The 18,765-nt window shown below is 36.5% G+C and overlaps 1 non-coding gene across 1 annotated transcript; it reads right to left on the bottom strand.

The window, feature by feature from the left end:
• Window positions 1–14,024: 14,024 nt before the first annotated feature.
• Window positions 14,025–14,127, bottom strand: LOC143540923 (U6 spliceosomal RNA). The gene has a single exon (XR_013136666.1). It is a non-coding gene; the product is annotated as a U6 spliceosomal RNA (small nuclear RNA).
• Window positions 14,128–18,765: the final 4,638 nt, after the last annotated feature.

Below are 18,765 nucleotides of genomic sequence, written 5' to 3'. Positions count from 1 at the left end.
ATTGATTGAAACTGGATATTGACACATATTTGGGTGTTTGTGGGTAACGAAATAGTTGTTGTTCGAGGTTGACCAACTGAAGAAAGTCAAATTGAACTGAAGGTTTTCGTCATTACTGGATTGCGGTCAGAGCATATTATTTATGTTATTTTCAAGGCGTTCGAGAATTGAATCCTGAAACGTGATGCTTATTTATTAAAGTGAAAATTCTGGAACAAGTTGGATTTAATCGGGAATTAAAGTGTTATATGTTCTTGATCGTTATCCCTGGTGATTGAAGATGCTTCGGATTAATTAATGGTCATGTGTGTTAGATTCTGTCAAGGTGGTTTTGTGATGAAATTGATCACTTGATGTTGAGTAGTTGAAGATTAAACCTTATCGTATGCCGACGTGTTGGTGAAGTTGTGGAGGGAGCCCAACTTCACGTGTTGGTGAAGTTAGAAGAACTTCACGTGTTGGTGAAGTCAGAAGGACTCAAGTGATTGGTTGAGATGATCAATTAGGCACGGGGATGCATGCATTTCAAAGACCTCAATCTATATAGTCGGAGAAGCTTACACTGAAGGGGAGATCTGATATGGAAGACGCTGGGTGATTGGTAGATTTGTGAAGCTACAAGATAGTTTCAGACACGGCTGGTTGAAGAGCAAACAGAAGATCATCAGTTAAGAGGGAGTCTGTTGGTGCATGTTTTTTAACAGATGATCTTTTGTGTTTGTTAGAATTGAGAGCAACGGTCAAAGGGGAGTCTGTTGGTGCATTTTGTGACTGTCGCTATGCAATTCTGATCAGCGGAAACGAAGTACGAAGTTATAACAACTTCGCCATAGGCGAAGTTGTAACAACTTCTGCCATAGGCGAAGTTAGTACAATTTCGCCATAGGCGAAGTTATAACAACTTCGCCTACTGGCCCAAGCCCAAGCCCGCGAAGTTGTTTCGATATATATATATGTGTCTTGTTTAGGTTTGAGTATCCAGAAAATTAGAGTATTGTGTGTCCAGTTCAAGTAGCTAGAGAGAAACCGAGAGTGAGAGTCGTGTGGGACGGCCCGAGGTAGAGCTCACCTCGGATCGGCCGTCATTTGTTTTCGTGTTTGGTATGTAATGTGTTTCGGTTATTATATAAAAGATCTGCAGATGTGTTTATCCCATTCGTGTGTTTGTTCGTGTGTTTGTATGTGTGTAATCGTGTTATTCGTCTTCTACACCATTAAACGAGTCTAGGAGGATTCCGCACTCCTAGACCTCGTGCGGATCTCGTATCGATCGGCGACGCCTCGCGGGAACCTACACGAACCACTGAATCGGATCAGAAATTTGCTCTTGGAGACTTACAAACAATATTTTATACACATACGAAAGAATCGGATCAATAATTATGCCCTAACGCTACCCCGGAGCGCGTTCAAAATTTTGCCTGTATTGCCAAAGGGGTATGTTCATCGAGCCGGAGAAAAAACTGATCGTGGGTCGAACCACTAAATCGGAACAGAAATTCGGTCTTGGAGACTTCCAAACAATATTTTATACACATACGAAAGAATCGGATCAATAATTATGCCCTGACGCCATCCCGGGGCCCGTTCAAAATTTTGCCGGTATTGCCAAAGGGGTATGTTCACTGAGCCGGAGAAAAAACTGAGTATGGGTCAAACCACTGTACCGGATCAGAAATTCGGTAATTGAGACTTCCATACAGTATTTTATACACATACGAAAGAATCAGATCAATAATTATACCCTGACGCCACCCCGGGGCCCGTTCAAAATTTTGCCAATATTGCCAAAGGGATATGTTCACCGAGCCGGAGAAAAAACTGAGCGTGGGTCGAACCACTGAAACGGATCAGAAATTCGGTCTTGGGGACTTCCAAACAATATTTTATACACATGCGAAAGAATCGGATCAATAATTATGCCCTGATCCCACCCCTCGGCCCATTCAAAATTTTTCCAGTATTACCAAAGGGGTATGTTCACGAGCCGGAGAAAAAACTGAGTATGCGCCGAACCACAGAATCGGATCATAAATTCGGTCATGGAGACTTCCAAACAATATTTTATACACATACGAAAGAATCGTATCAATAATTATGCCCTGACGCCACCCCGCGACTCGTTCGAAATTTTGCCAGTATTGCCAAAGGGGTATGTTCACCGAGCCGGAGAAAAACTGAGTATGGGTTGAACCACTGAATCGGATCAGAAATTCGGTCTTGGAAACTTTCATACAGTATTTTATATACATACGAAAGAATCGGATCAATAATTATGCCCTGACGCCACCTCACGGCTCGTTCGAAATTTTGCCAGTATTGCCAAAGGGGTATGTTCACCGAGCCGGAGAAAAAACTAAGTATTGGTCGAACAACTGAATCGGATCAGAAATTCTGTCTTGGAGACTTCATTATAATATTTTATACACATACGAAAGAATCAGATCAATAATTATGCCCTCACGCCACCCTAGGGCCTGTTCGAAATTTTGCCACTATTGCCAAAGGGGTATGTTCACCGAGCCGTAGAAAAAACTGAGTGTGAGTCGAACCACTGAATCGGATCAGAAATTCGGTCTTAAAGACTTCGATACTATATTTTATACACATACTAAAGAATCGGATCAATAATTATGCCCTGACACCACCCGGGGCCCGTTTGAAATTTTGCTAGTATTGCCAAAGGGGTATGTTCACCGAGCCGGAAAAAAAACTGAGTATGTGTCGAACCACTGAATCGGATCAGAAATTCGGTCATGGATACTTTTACACAATATTTTATACACATACGAAAGAATCAGATCAATAAATATGCCCTAACGCCACCCCGGGGCCCGTTCGAAAGTTTGTTGTATTGCCAAAGGGGTATGTTCACCGAGTCGGAGAAAAAACTTAGTATGGGTCGAACCACTGAATCGGATCAGAAATTCGGTCTTGGAGAATTCTATACAATATTTTATAAACATACGAAAAAATCAAATCAATAATTATGCTCTGACGCCACCCTGGGGCCTGTTCAAAATTTTGCCATTATTGCCAAAGGGGTATGTTCACCGAGCCGAAGAAAAAACTGAGGATGGGTCGAACCACTGATCGGATCAGAAATTCGGACTTGGAGACTTCCATACAATATTTTATAAACATACGAAAGAATCGGATCAATAATTATGCCCTGACCTCACCCCGGGGCCAGTTCGAAATTTTGCCAGTATTACTAAAAGGGTATGTTCACCGAGCCGGAGAAAAAACTGAGCGTGGGTCGAACCACTGAATCGGATCAGAAATTAGGTATTTAAGACTTCCAAACAGTATTTAATACACAAACGAAAGAATCGGATCAATAACTATGCCCTGACACCACCTCGCGGCCCGTTCGAAATTTTGCCAGTATTTCCAAAGGGGTATGTTCACCGAGCCGGAGAAAAAACTGAGCGTGGGTCGAACCACTTAATCGGATCAGAAATTCGGTCTTGGAGACTTCCAAACAATATTTTATACACATACGAAAGAATCGGATCAATAATTATGCCCTGACGCCACCCAGGGCCCGTTCGAAATTTTGCCCGTATTGCCAAAGGGGTATGTTCACCGAGCCGAAGAAAAAACTTAGTGTGGGTCGAACCACTGAATCGGATCAGAAATTCGGTCTTGGAGACTTCCAAACAATATTTTATACACATACGAAAGAATCGGATCAATAATTTTGCCCTGACGCCACCCCGGGGCCCGTTCGAAATTTTGCCAGTATTGCCAAAGGGGTATGTTCATCGAGCCGGAGAAAAACTGATCGTGGGTCAAACCACTGAATTGGATCAGAAATTCGGTTTTGAAGACTTCCATACAATATTTTATACACATACGGAAGAATCGGATCAATAATTATGCCCTGATGCCACCCCTCGGCTCGTTTGAAAGCTTGCCAGTATTACCAAAGGGGTATGTTCACCGAGCCGGAGAAAAAACTGAGTATGGGTCGAACCACTGAATCGGATCATAAATTCGGTCTTGGAGACTTCCATACAACATTTTATACACATACGAAAGAATCGGATCAATAATTATGCCTTGACGCCAACCCGGGGCCCGTTCGAAATTTTGCCCGTATTGCCAAAGTGGTATGTTCACCGAGCCGGAGAAAAAACTGAGCGTGGGTCGAACCACCGAATCGGATCAGAAATTCAGTATTTACGACTTCCAAACAATATTTTATACACAAACGAAATAATCGGATCAGTAGTTATGCCCTGACGCCACCTCGCGCTCATTCGAAATTTTGCCAGTATTTCCAAAGGGGTATGTTCACCGAGCTGGAGAAAAGAGTGTAGGTCGAACCACTGAATCGGATCAGAAATTCGGTCTTGGAGACTTCCATACAATATTTTATACACATACGAAATAATCGGATCAATAATTATGCCCTGACGCCACCCGGGGCCTGTTCGAAATTTTGCTAGTATTGCCAAATGGGTATGTTCACCAAGCCGGAGAATAAACTGCGTATGGGTCGAACCACTGAATCAGATCAGAAATTTGATTTTGGAGACGTCCATATAGTATTTTATACACATACGAAAGAATCGAATCAATAATTATACCCTGACGCCAGCTCAGTGCCCGTTCGAAATTTTGACAGTATTGCCAAAGGGTATGTTTACCGAGCCGGAGAAAAAACTAAGTATGGGTCGAACCACTGAATCGGATCAGAAATTCGGTTTTGGAGACTACATATGATATTTTAAAAATATACGAAAGTATAGAATCAATAATTATCGCCACCCTAGGGCCTGTTCGACATTTTGCCATTATTGCCAAAGGGGTATGTTCACCGAGCCGGAGAAAAAATTTAGTGTGGGTCGAACCACTGAATCGGATCAGAAATTCGGTCTTGGTGACTTCCATACAATATTCTATGACCCTAAGAAAGAGTCGGATCAATAATTATGCCGTGACGCCACCACGCGGCCCGGTCGAAATTTTGCCAGTATTGCCAAAGGGGTTTGTGCATGAGCCTGAGAGAAAACTGAGTATGGGTCGAACCATTGAATCGGATCAGAAATTCGGTCTTGGGTACTTCCATACAATATTTTATGACCCTGTGAAAGAATTGGATCAATATTTATGCACTTACGCCACCCCGCGGCCCGTTTGAAATTTTACCATTATTGCCGAAGGAGTGTGTTCACGAGCCGAGAAAAAAACTGAGTATGGGTCGAACCACTCAATCGGATCAGAAATTCAGTCTTGGAGACTTCCATACAATATTTATGACCCTACAAAAGAAGCGGATCAATAATTATGCCCTGACGCTATCTCGCGGCCCGTTCGAAATTTTGGCAGTATTTCTAAAGGGGTATGTTCACAAGCCAGAGAAAAAACTGAGTATGGGTCGAACCACTCAATCGGATCAGAAATTCTGTCTTGGAGACTTCCATACAATATTTTATAACCCTACGAAAGAACCGGATCAATAATTATGCCCTGACACTATCCCGCGGCCCGTTCGTAATTTTGGCAGTATTGCCAAAGGGGTATGTTCACGAGCCGGAGAAAAAAACTGAGTATGGGTCGAACCACTGAATCGGATTAGAAATTCGGTCTTGGAGACTTCCATACCATATTTTATGACCCTGCGAAAGAATCGGATCAGTATTTATGCACTGACGCCACCCCGGGTCCCTTCCAAATTTTGCCAGTATTGCCAAAGGGGTGTGTTCACGAGCCGGTGAGAAAACTGAGTATGGGTCGAACCACTGAATCGGATCAGTAATTCGATCTTGGTGACTTTCATACAATATTTTATGACCCTACGAAAGAATCGGGTCAATGATTATGCCCTGAAGCTACCCCGCTGTCCGTTCGAAATTTACCAGTATTGCCAAAGGAGTATGTTCACGAGCCGGAGAGAAAACAGGGTTTGGGTCGAACCAGTTAATCGGATCAGAAATTCGGTCTTGGAGACTTCTATACAATATTTATAACCATACGAAAGAATCTGATCACTAATTATGCCCTTACTCCACCCTGCTGCCCGTTCGAAATGATGTCAGTATTGCCAAAGGGGTATGTTCACGAGCCGATGAAAAAACTGAGTATGGGTCGACCCACTAAATCAGATCAGAAATTCGGTCTTGAAGACTTGCATACAATATTTTATGACCCTATGAAATAATCGGATCAATAATTAAGCCCTGACGCCACCCCGCGGCCTGTTTGAAATTTTGCCAGTATTTCCAAAGGTGTATGTTCACGAGCCGGAGACAAAACATAGTATGGTTCGAACCACTGAATCGGATCAGTATTTCGGTCTTGGAGACTTCCATACAATATTTTATGACCCTACGAAAGAATCGGATCAATAATTATGCCGTGACGCCACCCCGTGGCCCGTTCGAAATTCTTTCAGTATTGCCAAATGGGTATGTTCACGAGCTGGAGAAAAAACTGAGTATGGGTTGAGCCACTGAATCGAATCAGAAATTTGGTTTTGGTGACTTACGTACAATATTTTATGACCCTACGAAAGAATCAGATCAATAATTATGCCCTGGCGCCACCCAGTGGCCTGTTCGAAATTTTGCCAGTATTGACAAAGGGGTATGTTCTCGAGCCGAAGATAAAACTGAGTATGGGGCGAGTCACTAAATCGGATTAGAAATTCGTTCTTGGAGACTTTCATACAATATTTTATGACTCTACGAAAGAACTGGATCAATAATTATGTCTTGACGCCATACCGCGGCCCGTTCGAAATTTTGGCAGTATTGCCAAAGGGGTATGTTCACGAGCCAGAGATAAATTTAAGTATGGGTTGAACCACTGAATCGGATCAGAAATTCGGTCTTGGAGACTTCAAAACACTATTTTATGACCCTACGAAAGAATCGGATCAATAATTTTGCCCTGGCGCCACCTCATGGCCCGTTCGAAATTTTGCCAGTATTTTCAAAGGGGTATGTTCACGAGTCAGAGAAAAAACTAAGTATGGGTCGAGCCATTGAATCGAATCAGAAATTCGGTCTTGGTGCCTTTCATACAATATTTTATGACACTACGAAAAAATCGGATCAATAATTATGCCCTGACGCCAACTCGGGGCCCATTCGAAATTTTTCCAGTATTGCCAAAGAGGTATGTACACGAACCGGAGAAAAAACTAAGTATGGGTCGAACCACTACTCAGTTTTAGATTGACTTAGACGTAAGCTTTTGGCTTCAAGGCTGCTCCCCACCCCTCTAGCCTCCCATACAGATCTTGCTTGCTTGCTATTCGCCATTAACACAATATCATCTGCCAATAGTATGCTCCACGGGATGACCTCCTGAATCAACTTTGGCAACTCATCCAAAACCACTGCAAAAGAAACAGACTCAACGTTGACCAATGATGAAGGGCCAACTCCAGATGAAGGGCCAACTGGTTCCCAAATGCTTATATTAGCAATATCATACATATCCCTAAATCCCTAATCATCTTGATATTTCTTTGAGAAATCCATCTTCCCTCAAGACTATTAATTTAAAGTCAATTGATAATTCAGATATTCTTTTCAAGATAAATGAACACCATATAAAAGTTGAGATCCCTGACATCCGGGAAGATTGCATATGCTCTCATTGTAAATAGTAACATGTAGTTCAGAACTGAATTCATAAACTTTGAATACAATAAATTAAAATCAGGTTTTGTAAATATTAAGCAGAAAACTCCCATATAACACATGCATACTCAAAGCATGCATGCGTTGCAAACCCTAACTTCACAAATCACACACACACACATATATATATATATATATATATAGCTGGCCGGCCATTATATTCATGTTCATATTCATATTCATAGACTTAACTAATACCAAACACGCATCCATAGTTTCAAACTATATTACATGCATGATCCATGCTTACTGGGCAGCATAAACCCTAGCTACAAAACATAGTCACATATACATTATATCAAAAACTTATAGGGTCACACATGTGCAATACTAGTACTCCCGGGAGATCGATATATGTCCCGTTTTCTTTTTGCTAATTTCATCGCTAATTAGAACACGAAGCGAAACGCTAAGATACATAGATGCTAGTTTGGTATGAGTTTAAACGGGGGCTTGTGGAACGTCGGTGCAGGATCTGATCGTCCATAATCTTTTGTATTAGCCCTTAGCAGCCTCTCATGAATGATATCTTCCCTTTCTAAACTTTGGTCATCTTCTGAATATAAAGATTCCTGAATATATATATTCATAGTTTCATACATACAAATATTTATATATAATTAAAAACACAAGTACAATTTATGTTTAATACATGAGGGACTTAACTAACCTGATCTTGATCATTGGCATCATAATTCATGACGGGAGTGGAGGATTCACAACCTGCTGTTATAAATCACATGAGTTTTCTGATAACGGGTTCTCATGATTAAAAAAAACATGATCAAGAATGATTCATCGAAAACTAGGGTTTTTATATTTGTGCCTGTTATAAATCACATGAGTTTTCTGATAACGGGTTCTCATGATTGAAAAAAACATGATAAAAAATGATTCATCGAAAACTAGGGTTTTTATATTTGTGCATAAAGATTACTTTTAAGGAAAAAAAGTTAAGTATTTGATGAATTATCAACCTGCAAATGATGATGATACAAGTAATGCTACAATGATACAACTTAGGAGACAAGTCTTCAAAACCATCATTAGCTTGCTTGCTACTCTTTCTTGAGAACTTCTTTTTGGATTAAAGGAATCAAGAAACAATGCAAGGTTTGTTTATGTTTGTATACATGGGGTGACAAGTTATGAAGTTAATTAAATAATTAATATTTAATAGTAACATTAGTGGTGTTGCCTTGTTGGAGATAAGACCTAATTAAGAAATGATAAATAATTAATATTTTAATGTAAAGAATTCTGTCATGATGAAATGTTATTTTCTATGCTTAACTTTTGGATTAAAAATATAACCTAAAAGGTGAGAGGAAACCACTTTGCTGTTGTTGGGGCACTATAAGTCTATATTGTTACTTTGTTAGTGGAAATTTGAATATTATAATTGATTAATATAATGTGTTAATGGTTAATGGGACCCTAAGTCAAAAATTAAACCAATAATCTTTTTAATTTTATCGGTTGAAGAAGTGAGACTTGGAACCTAAAAAGGTGTGGACTTGAAGGCCAAAGTATATTGATAGATTGATCTCACTACATTGGATCTCTAAATATAGGTAAGTAGTCCGTAAGTTCATATACAGTGTCTATTGATGGATGTTTTTGTGTAATTAGTTTGTTTTCTCGACCGATATAAATCAATATATATATTAAATAAGTCAGGAGATGCGGGGTACGCGTTTGTTTAAGTTTATTACAATGTTAGGGGCCTCCCTAACCGATAGGGGTTCCAAGGGCAACACCCCCAGTAATAGAGTCCAAGTGACACAGTCCGTAGCTGTGGTCAAGCTAGCTAACAATTTTCAAATGGAGCTCAATTAAGTAACTTTCAAAATGGAGTTTCCAACGCTAACATGCAAAAAGGTTTCCCCGGTCATTTAGTCGCTTTCCCCTGATTCTCGAATTCTCACATTGAGTTATATACAATTGAATTTTCTGGTGAACCATCAAAATAATTCGATCTGAAAGTGTATTGCACGTCTCTTAGATTTTCCAAGGTTATTATCAATAATTCCCCAACATTCGTTATATGATACAAAAGAGTCACTACTTCACGCATGCTAATATAATCTAATTAAATTACTTAATGCAAACATGAAATTCTTCAAAGCTATATTCCAAAACGTCATTTAGACGCTAATGTCCAGATGACAACCAAACGTTTTTAAGTTTCGCATAAGCCGATTCCTTGCTACAAACCCAATGTTATCACTTATCTACGCAAATGTTATATAACCCACCTTTTTAGAAATGAGATTTTTTCGGATTAGCGTTTGATTGTTTTCTTTGTGTTTTTGTAGGAGTAAGTAGAGTATAATTGTAATTCTTTTCTAAATCTATGAGATGAAATGTGATATTTGGGATTGACGTACTAAACAGACTATGAAATGCATGTTTTTGGTAGTGAATAGGATTTATAGGCCACATGAATGATGGGACATTCAGAACAGGTAGAGGCGGTGAACATCCATTAATCCCAAGGGATGCTATAGGTTCCCTTAAAACTTTTTAAGTCAAAACAATAACACTCACTTAATATCAACTATATGTTCTACTTTGATTGAGTTCTTGCAGCAAGGTTTAAATGAAGGTTTTCTAGTGGATTTGATTGAATTCTAGTGCAATATTTCTGACTGAAAATAAAAAAAAGGCAACTAGAAGCCACTACAAACCATTAGGGTTTTTGTTTTGTGTATTAGCAAGGGTTCCAAAAAGATTAAAAATGATTTTTGGGGTTTTAAAAGAGTTTTATTTTATATAGTTATATGGTTAATTAGTGCTTTCATATCAATCATACATATGGACAAAGACTTGGTACCAAATACCATTGAAAGGATAGTGATAGACAATAAAGCACCACTCACTTCATTCTTTTTTCATCTTTTCTTTTTTATATTGAACAGTCTATTTATTTATATTTATTTTTATTGATGATTTTATGATATTTTAAGTTTCATTATTAGATAGTAATTCCCAATACAATGAGTTGAAAAATATGGTGTTTATGTTGTTTTACTTAATTATAGTAGTTAAGCTGTTTTAAGCTATATAGTTATTTTGTAATTAAGTTGTTTAAGAGTTTAACGACATTTGATTATATGAAATTATGAAGAACTAGTATAGGTCGCTACCATCGTGGACAATGTTGCAAAAATCCCGACTAGTCCCTGATTAATCCCCTATTAATCGCTAGTCCCAACTTCACTGATTAATTTTGGGCTAGTCGGCCAATTAATCGGACAATTGTCAAATCCGGCCAAAATCGACGGTTTCCGGTCAAATCAGGCCAAAATCGGTGGTTTCCGACAAGATTCCGACTAAAAACAACGTTTTCCGGCGAAATTCCGACCAAAATTAGCGGTTCCGCGTGAGATTCTAGCAAAAACCAAAGGTTTCAAGCGAGATTCCAACCAAAATATGTTTGTGTATGTATAAAACTGAAAAATACATATAAAAATGTGTGTGCGTATATATAAAACTGAATATTATACCATTAAAGTCCAATCCGATTAATCCCGATTAATGGCTAGTCCCTAACCCATCGCCCGACTAGCGACTAGCGATTTTTACAACACTGATCGTGGATGATAGTAACCCTGTAAACCCTAACAAGTGACACAAAACTCGGGTTTAAACGCGAACCTTCATATGATGTTAGACTATATATAACGGGGATGGTAGTGATAGATATACTTATAAAATCAGGTTGACAATGATAGATGTAGTGACAAAATCTTTTTGAAGGATGTAAGAGAGATTGTATGACAAAGGTGTGTAAATCTTTTAAAATTGGTTTAAAGAATGGTTAGTAATTTAGTATGATACTTTAATTATCCACCATTTGATTATTAACTTTATAGAAGTTGGTATAAAACTCACTTAATATTTAAATATGCATATTCAGAACCAATTATTTCAACTTCAAGCCAGTATGATCGAACGTTGTGTACATGTATATATAGTGCATGAAAAATAAAACAGAAGTTAAGGTTGATGGATTTCTTTGTGTTTATAGTTTTTTTTTTTTTTTTTTTTTAGGATGATGTTTTAAAGAATGGGAGCCAAATGCATGAAAACTTTACAGAAATATACATACAGGGGTGTAACTGAGCCGAGCCGAGCTGATACAAGATATATACAAGGGTGCAACTGAGCCGAGCCGTTTGCGTGCTACTCGAGATCGATATTAAGTTCGGAACGAGTCAAGCCTTACCGAGCCCAAGCATCAAATAAGCTTGTTTAGTTATCGAGTTCGGGCCTCTTATATGATGATTGTTTACGCTCATTGAGCATTAATGAACCTTGTGTCTTTTTAAGTTTTATTTTTTTGGACTTTTATGTATTAATTTCATAATGCAAAGTCGAGCTAGAGTCAAACTTTGGCTCGCTTAAGATACCACACACGAGCTCGGGCTGAGCTAAGGCTCGTTTAAGGTTTTTCTCTGATAGAGACCGATTTGAGATACTCAATCTTCGGATAAATCCATAGAGTGGGTTATGCTCCAAGAACACAAAGAAAAGAAACCAAAGTCACTTTTCTGATTATTTTTCTTATTATTTCTCTTAAACAAAGATTACAATATATATGAATACTAATACATAAAAATAGGAAAATATAAATAATAAGAAAACCTACTAAATAATAGATAAACTTAATTAATATTTAGGATCGTATCATTCTCAACATATAACAATAATTAAAAATGTATATAAATTAATTGATAAATAATAAACGAGCTTGAAAAAACGGCTTACAAGCCGATCTCAAGCTTTGGAAAAGGAGCTCGTTTCTAAATATGTGTATATAAAATTAATTAATTAATATAACATGAGCTTGAAAAAACGACTTACAAGCCGATCTTGAGCTTTAGAAAGAAAGCTTGAAGTGAGACAGGCTCTCGAAATCAAAACGAGCCGAGCTCTCGACTCCGCTTGTTTACACCACTAGATAATAGATACATAGGATATTTTGGCTAATTTCAGACCTTGAAAAAGGAGTAAAATGAAAATCTTCAAAAACATTAAAAAAAACTGTCAATGAGCAAAAAGATTCCATTGCCGGGAATCAAACCCGGGTCTCCTGGGTGAAAACCAGATATCCTAACCGCTGGACGACAATAAAAGTTAAGATATCAACTCATAGTCATAATACATAATTTATATTGTTCAAATATCTAAAGTCTCAATTTTTTTAGTTTAATTGCTTTATTAGTAAAGATGAAGATGTTATCAGTGAATAATGACAGTTACTAAATCATTTAGTTGTAGGATTTATATAGATTTTATGTAATGATTAGCTTTATATAACTATATGGTCTCTTGTATTTTTGTAATGTGGATTTAATGAGCAATGACCGAACCCAGGTAACGAAGGGGCTGCTTTGATGTTAGTCGATAAACTCATAAACAGGTGAATGTCTTTTAGTTGTTTTTATAATGTGACAATAGTGGATTGATTCGGGTCTAAAGAAGTCTCGATGCACGTACACATTTATTGTGACTAGTGTTTCGTGTAGTTTTTGTAATATCATGTTCCTTATGCTAAGGACGCGTCTATTAAGAGTTCACGACCTTTTTTTGTTTTCCAAGTGGAGACTTCTGAGTTCTGACGTCATTCGTATTGAAATTACTACCCCTACATTAGGAGTTCTCTTCCAATTACAACAAAATGTGTCTAATGGGTTCGTGAATTTAGGGGGAGTAAACGAGTTGAGTGGAGCTGAGCTTGAGCTCAACTAGGTAGTAAGTAAACATGATCTAAATGATATACAAAATGCAAGATAATTACTGTATTTATTTATCTGTAAAGTATATAAATATATATAATTGCCACATACAACAGACATCTTAAAAGCACATACAATATACTATTCAAATAATGAATAAAATTTTCTTTCATATTTTATATTATGTAATTTATAAGAATTTAATAAATATGTAACTCAAATATTTTTGGTCAAATGTATAATAGTCTATTATTTTTTTTTCCAATTTTTTTTCAGCCTAAAATTTTCAAGCTCAAATGGTAAAACTGAAACTGAAGCGAAACCAAAACGAAAACCGAAAAACCTAAACCGAACGGTTTCAAAACCTCCAAAAACCGAAGTTTTGGTTTTCGGTTTGGTTTTAGCCGAAAACCCGCACCCCTAATGTTAGTGCTTTTTGTTCACCGAACATGATGATTCAAGATTATTGTGGCTAACATTTAACACATTCATTAATATAACCTTTGTAAACTGTCGGGGTTACAGCGTAAAAGAACGAGAAGATAATAAACTAAAAACAGCAGACTCGAGAAGATCGAAAATCGAAATATGGTTTGTGAGAAGATGAGGAAACGAAATTGAAAAAAATTTGGACCATTTCTCGATTTGTGTGTGTCATCCTTGCGCAGGGGCCATGCTAATCTTCTCTGTATCGTTCCAATTTTATCGGATGTCCCCGAAGGGACAGGTTTTAGCTCCCAGTTTGGCTATTTCAAGCAGCTATAAGTTTTATCTTTGTTCCGATGTGGGACAAACTGAACCGCCATGATGAACTTAATTCTTTCTTTTAGTTAAAGAAACATATTTTAATGTAGGATTTGATCTGCATTTATAAATTATGAAATCCAGTGACATTTTATAAATATACTGTTTTTGTATTAATCAGTTCAATATTATATGTTCTGTAGTTGGTATTTAAGGTGATCTTAACTTATTTTAAGTTCAAGTTTAAATAGCTAAAACTTCTTGATCCGCTACTGTTATGAACGACGTTTTAGTGTTAGATAAATAATATGCAGCTACTCTTTCTGTTTAAAAATTCTACATGTATTGATATATAACAAATTTAGTGTTGTATATGACCTATCTTATTCAGTTATAATATTAATACTTTGGTATAAGTTATCTAAGTTTTATTCAAACAATGTTTACCAATTTTTGTATTTTCATACTCATGTGGGTGTAAGTTTATCCGACTCGTTAACGAAGAGTAGGATTAGCACAGGATTACATGTAATGTAAATTTATCCGACTCTGTGATATTGTTTTGTGGTATTTAACTTATTTTATGACACTTTAGGACATTATGTTGGATATCATTAGTATGTGGTATGTGAGTATGGACTATTATTCATAAGTTCTTTTTAAATGGAAAATTGGTTTTAAATAATTTAAGACTATTGAGTATTGACAAATAACAGTTTCAACTAATGAACTGACTGCTGAGGGTCTCATCTTTTAAATTATTTGTTCCCAACGAGCCTCGACTAATTGAAGCCTAACGTCGTTAGTCTCCAGTTGACTTGTTTGCTGGGAAACTCAACCTTTTTCGCCAAACCCGGGTCTAACTTAAAAATGTTTCAGTTCAGACCTTTAACTATTGTTGGGCTAAATAAAAATTAAAAAAGGTTCCATTGCCGGGAATCGAAAACAGGTCTCCTAGGTGAAAGCCAGATATCCTAACCGCTGGACGAAAATGGATACTTGTTAACAACTTAACTTCATATTTTGATTAATAGAGGTAGTACAATAAAAGTTAGCAAACATGGATTATGGTCAAAAGAATGCTGATTGGAAGAGATACTTGTAAGTTGGCATTAGAGTTGTATAATTAAAAGTTGGAAATTGGTCAACAGAACTACAGAAGAGAACAACAAGTCAAAATCAATGATAAAAGTAAACGGTCGAAAGTTGATTATAAAAAAGACCAGTAAATTGAAATGGAGGTAAGGTTTGTTCTCATATGACACCTCGATAACTAGTAACTAGTAAATGTACCTATGCATTGTGGCAGAGTTTTAAACCGATCGGAAACCGTAAAAGTGAATACCCAATACCGGTCATGATATACCAACACCAATATCTATGTTGTAAAGGAGATCGGCACGTGTTTCACATCGATTGAAAAATATGAAAATCAATACCAATGTATGTCCTGGTAATAGTGGCATTGATACCTATGTTGTTTGGTCGCTATCAATTTGGTTCATCAAGGTACCGGTATAGTATAGTACTTAAAAGTGTTTATTTCAAGTATCACTCTATTTTTAATAAAATTTATATCTTAACGTTGAGGAAATAATTAATCAAAACCACGTAATTATCTTTTTTGTAAAGTTAAAAATACAAAATATATATAATATGTAACATAACCTATATTGATTTTTAATATCACCCTTACAATATTAAAATATGTAAAAATATCACCCTTAAAATAATATATTTTTTAATATCTATAAATTAGTATTTAACTATTTGAAGAGACAATGTATGGTAACATAACTTATATTGATTCATCAGGAAGAAAAAATCTGAAAAAACAAATTTAGCCAACAAAAAATGAAAAAAAAAATGTTTTGGGTCCATATAAAAAATATGCACAAAAAGATAACACATTATTTCATGTATTAACATATTCAAGAATAAAGTCACTTTTTTCAATAATATATTTCTACATTATCATCTCATTTTCTTTCTTTACAACTTTACACCTCGAGAACAATGTGAGTTTGAAAGAGGGGAGTAATATTATGTACTGGACCCGGGCCCAAATTAGCCCATCAAAGATGGCCCAACAAAGTAAAAGGTCTCATAATACATTGAAGCGAATGAATGTTAAAGGAGGACCGAATATGATAAATGTGTGTGTTTGATCTTCTTTTCTCATCATTACTTTGATTCTCGAACGAACCTACTGAATGAATTATGAATTCGAGTATGTTTTGGTTGTGATTACACATGAGATCACTTCAGTGTGTTGATGATGTTTGTATGTGTTTGTGGGTATTTATAGGGGTTCCGAGAATGCCCTTGGTGAGATTTGGTGATGGCGGTTTAAGTTGAGGGTAGAATTGGGAATAAGGTAGATTTGGGAGTGTGTATATGGGCCGATTTGGATTATATGGGTTTGGGTTATAGAAATTGGGCTTAAGGTGTCATAAGATTGAATTGGGTCGGTTCATGCTTTTTAGTTTTTACTAGAGGTGCGCAAACAGGGGATTTTTCGTAACTGTAACCCGGTAGAAGCCGGTTATAGGTATTGTCAACAAAAGTCAAGAATCAGGTCGGGTAAGGAACTGATTCGGGTATGGCCGTGTATTTGTGGAACCGGTTACGGCAGGTCGGTGCCGGGGAGAAACCCAAAATCTAGACCGTAGGTTGGGTCCGGTTCGGGGTAGGAACCGTGAGGTCAGGTCCTGAAAACTAGATGGAATAGGAAAAAATTAAAAGGGTTTAAAAATATTGTATACTTATTTTATGTGTGTTATCTATATATTTATATATTTGTTCATATATAATTATATATATAAAATAAATTATTATTCGAGCCCAACCGAACCAAACAGACCTTTGCTTGTTGCTTAGCTCATTTAAAAACCGAACCGAACAGCTCGTTTACAATCGACTGAAAAACGAACGAACATTTTACTAGCAAAATGTCCATATAGAAGAGTTTCCATTTCTTCTCAAACATATGTTGATTGACCATGACCTTTAATTTAAGGTAGCAAGGTACCTTTAAATTATAATATATATTGTGACATATCTTTCAATGTTTTATCATGTCAAAGCAAGATTGAGTACGGTAGATTTGTCTTAGGGCATATTTGGCATTGAGTTTGAAAAATGCTTATTAGTTTATGTACTTTTTTAAAAAGCTATTTTGAAAAGCCAGGATTTGGGGTTTTTAGAAAACTTATTTTTAACTCTTTCGAAAAGCTAAAATAATAAAAAAGTTTTTTATGATTGTCAAACACATTTAAACTTTTTTAGCTTTTTGAAAACACCAATAAGCAATAAGCATTTCCAAATTCAATTCCAAAAATGCTCTTACAATCATAAAGATTATGTTTTTAATGATATATAGTTTGTAAAATTGTAAAATTGGGTGGATATGTAATCAAAACATATATATTACAATGTTTGTGATTATTAAAGTTCAAAATTGTGTCTTTGCTGATTTTAAACGTAACATGTATTTAATACTCTATACGGCCCATTAAAAATGTCAATATTTCTTTTTTTATTTGTCTCATTACAAATGTTTACTTTCGAAATTTATTAGTCAATTTTCAAATTTAACCTTAAACACACACAACTAACATTAATAAACAAATATTGATGGACCCAAATTTCAAAGGCATTATTGTTATTTGGTAAGCAAAAGAAGTAATGATTCAATCTTACTTGAACTTTGTGTTTTTCAAACCATGACACTTAAAATGAGACAGAAAGTATAATTTAGAGTTAAGTGTCATTTTAGTACATGTGGTTTGAACAACTACGCAACTTTAGTACTTTTTTTGAATTTTTTGCAACTGGATACCCAATGTTTAAAAAACCGGCCATTTTAGTACTTTTTCGTTAATCCGTTTAATTTGTCCGTTAAGTCAAGGGGCATAATAGTAACTTTGGTTTTTTTTTTAATTTTCGTTTTTATTTTAACTCCTTCCATTCCCCCTTTATTATCACCCAAACCCTAACTCCATATTTTCACTATCAGCCTCCTCCCTCCTTTCTTTACACCTTTCATCCGCCTCCCTACCATGGTGGTTTGCTCATGCGGCTCACCAACAATTATTCGAACCTCCTGGACATCGTATAACCTCGGGAGACGATTTTATTGTTGTGCAAGACCGGTATGTTTCTAACCTACTTATTGTTCATGTACTTGGTGTTGTTGCTAACCAAATTATTGTGAAATTGGAAGGGACGAAACTGTGGGTTTGTTCTATGGCTTGATCCTCCTATGTGTCAAAGAGCGAGTGCTATTATACCGGGCCTTTTGAAGTCAATTAACGAATACAAAGAAAAGGCAAGAGTCATGGCTAAGACGAACTCAACCCTTGAAGAAATTAGAAGAACACTGGAGATGGAGAACAAAAGGCTCAAACAAATGTTATGCATCTCATGGCTATTTTTCATTTTCTATAATGTATTTAATTGACAATCTAATGCAGGTTTGATTATTATGTAGTTTTGTTGTTTGTATTCTGTGTAAAGGGTGTGTTTGGTAATATGGTAAAATCTATGTTAAAGATTTGTTTGGTGTAATATGGTGTAACACTTACAACAACCAAACTGTGTTCATTGCAACCAAATGT

The sequence above is a fragment of the Bidens hawaiensis genome, unplaced genomic scaffold (genome assembly GCF_021521415.1).
Source record: "Bidens hawaiensis isolate Kalapana, Puna unplaced genomic scaffold, B.hawaiensis_p1.1 tig00012385_1, whole genome shotgun sequence".
NCBI classification, from domain to species: domain Eukaryota; kingdom Viridiplantae; phylum Streptophyta; class Magnoliopsida; order Asterales; family Asteraceae; genus Bidens; species Bidens hawaiensis.
The sequence above is the reverse complement of the archived record's forward strand: the minus strand, read 5'-3'. Positions and strand labels throughout refer to the sequence as shown.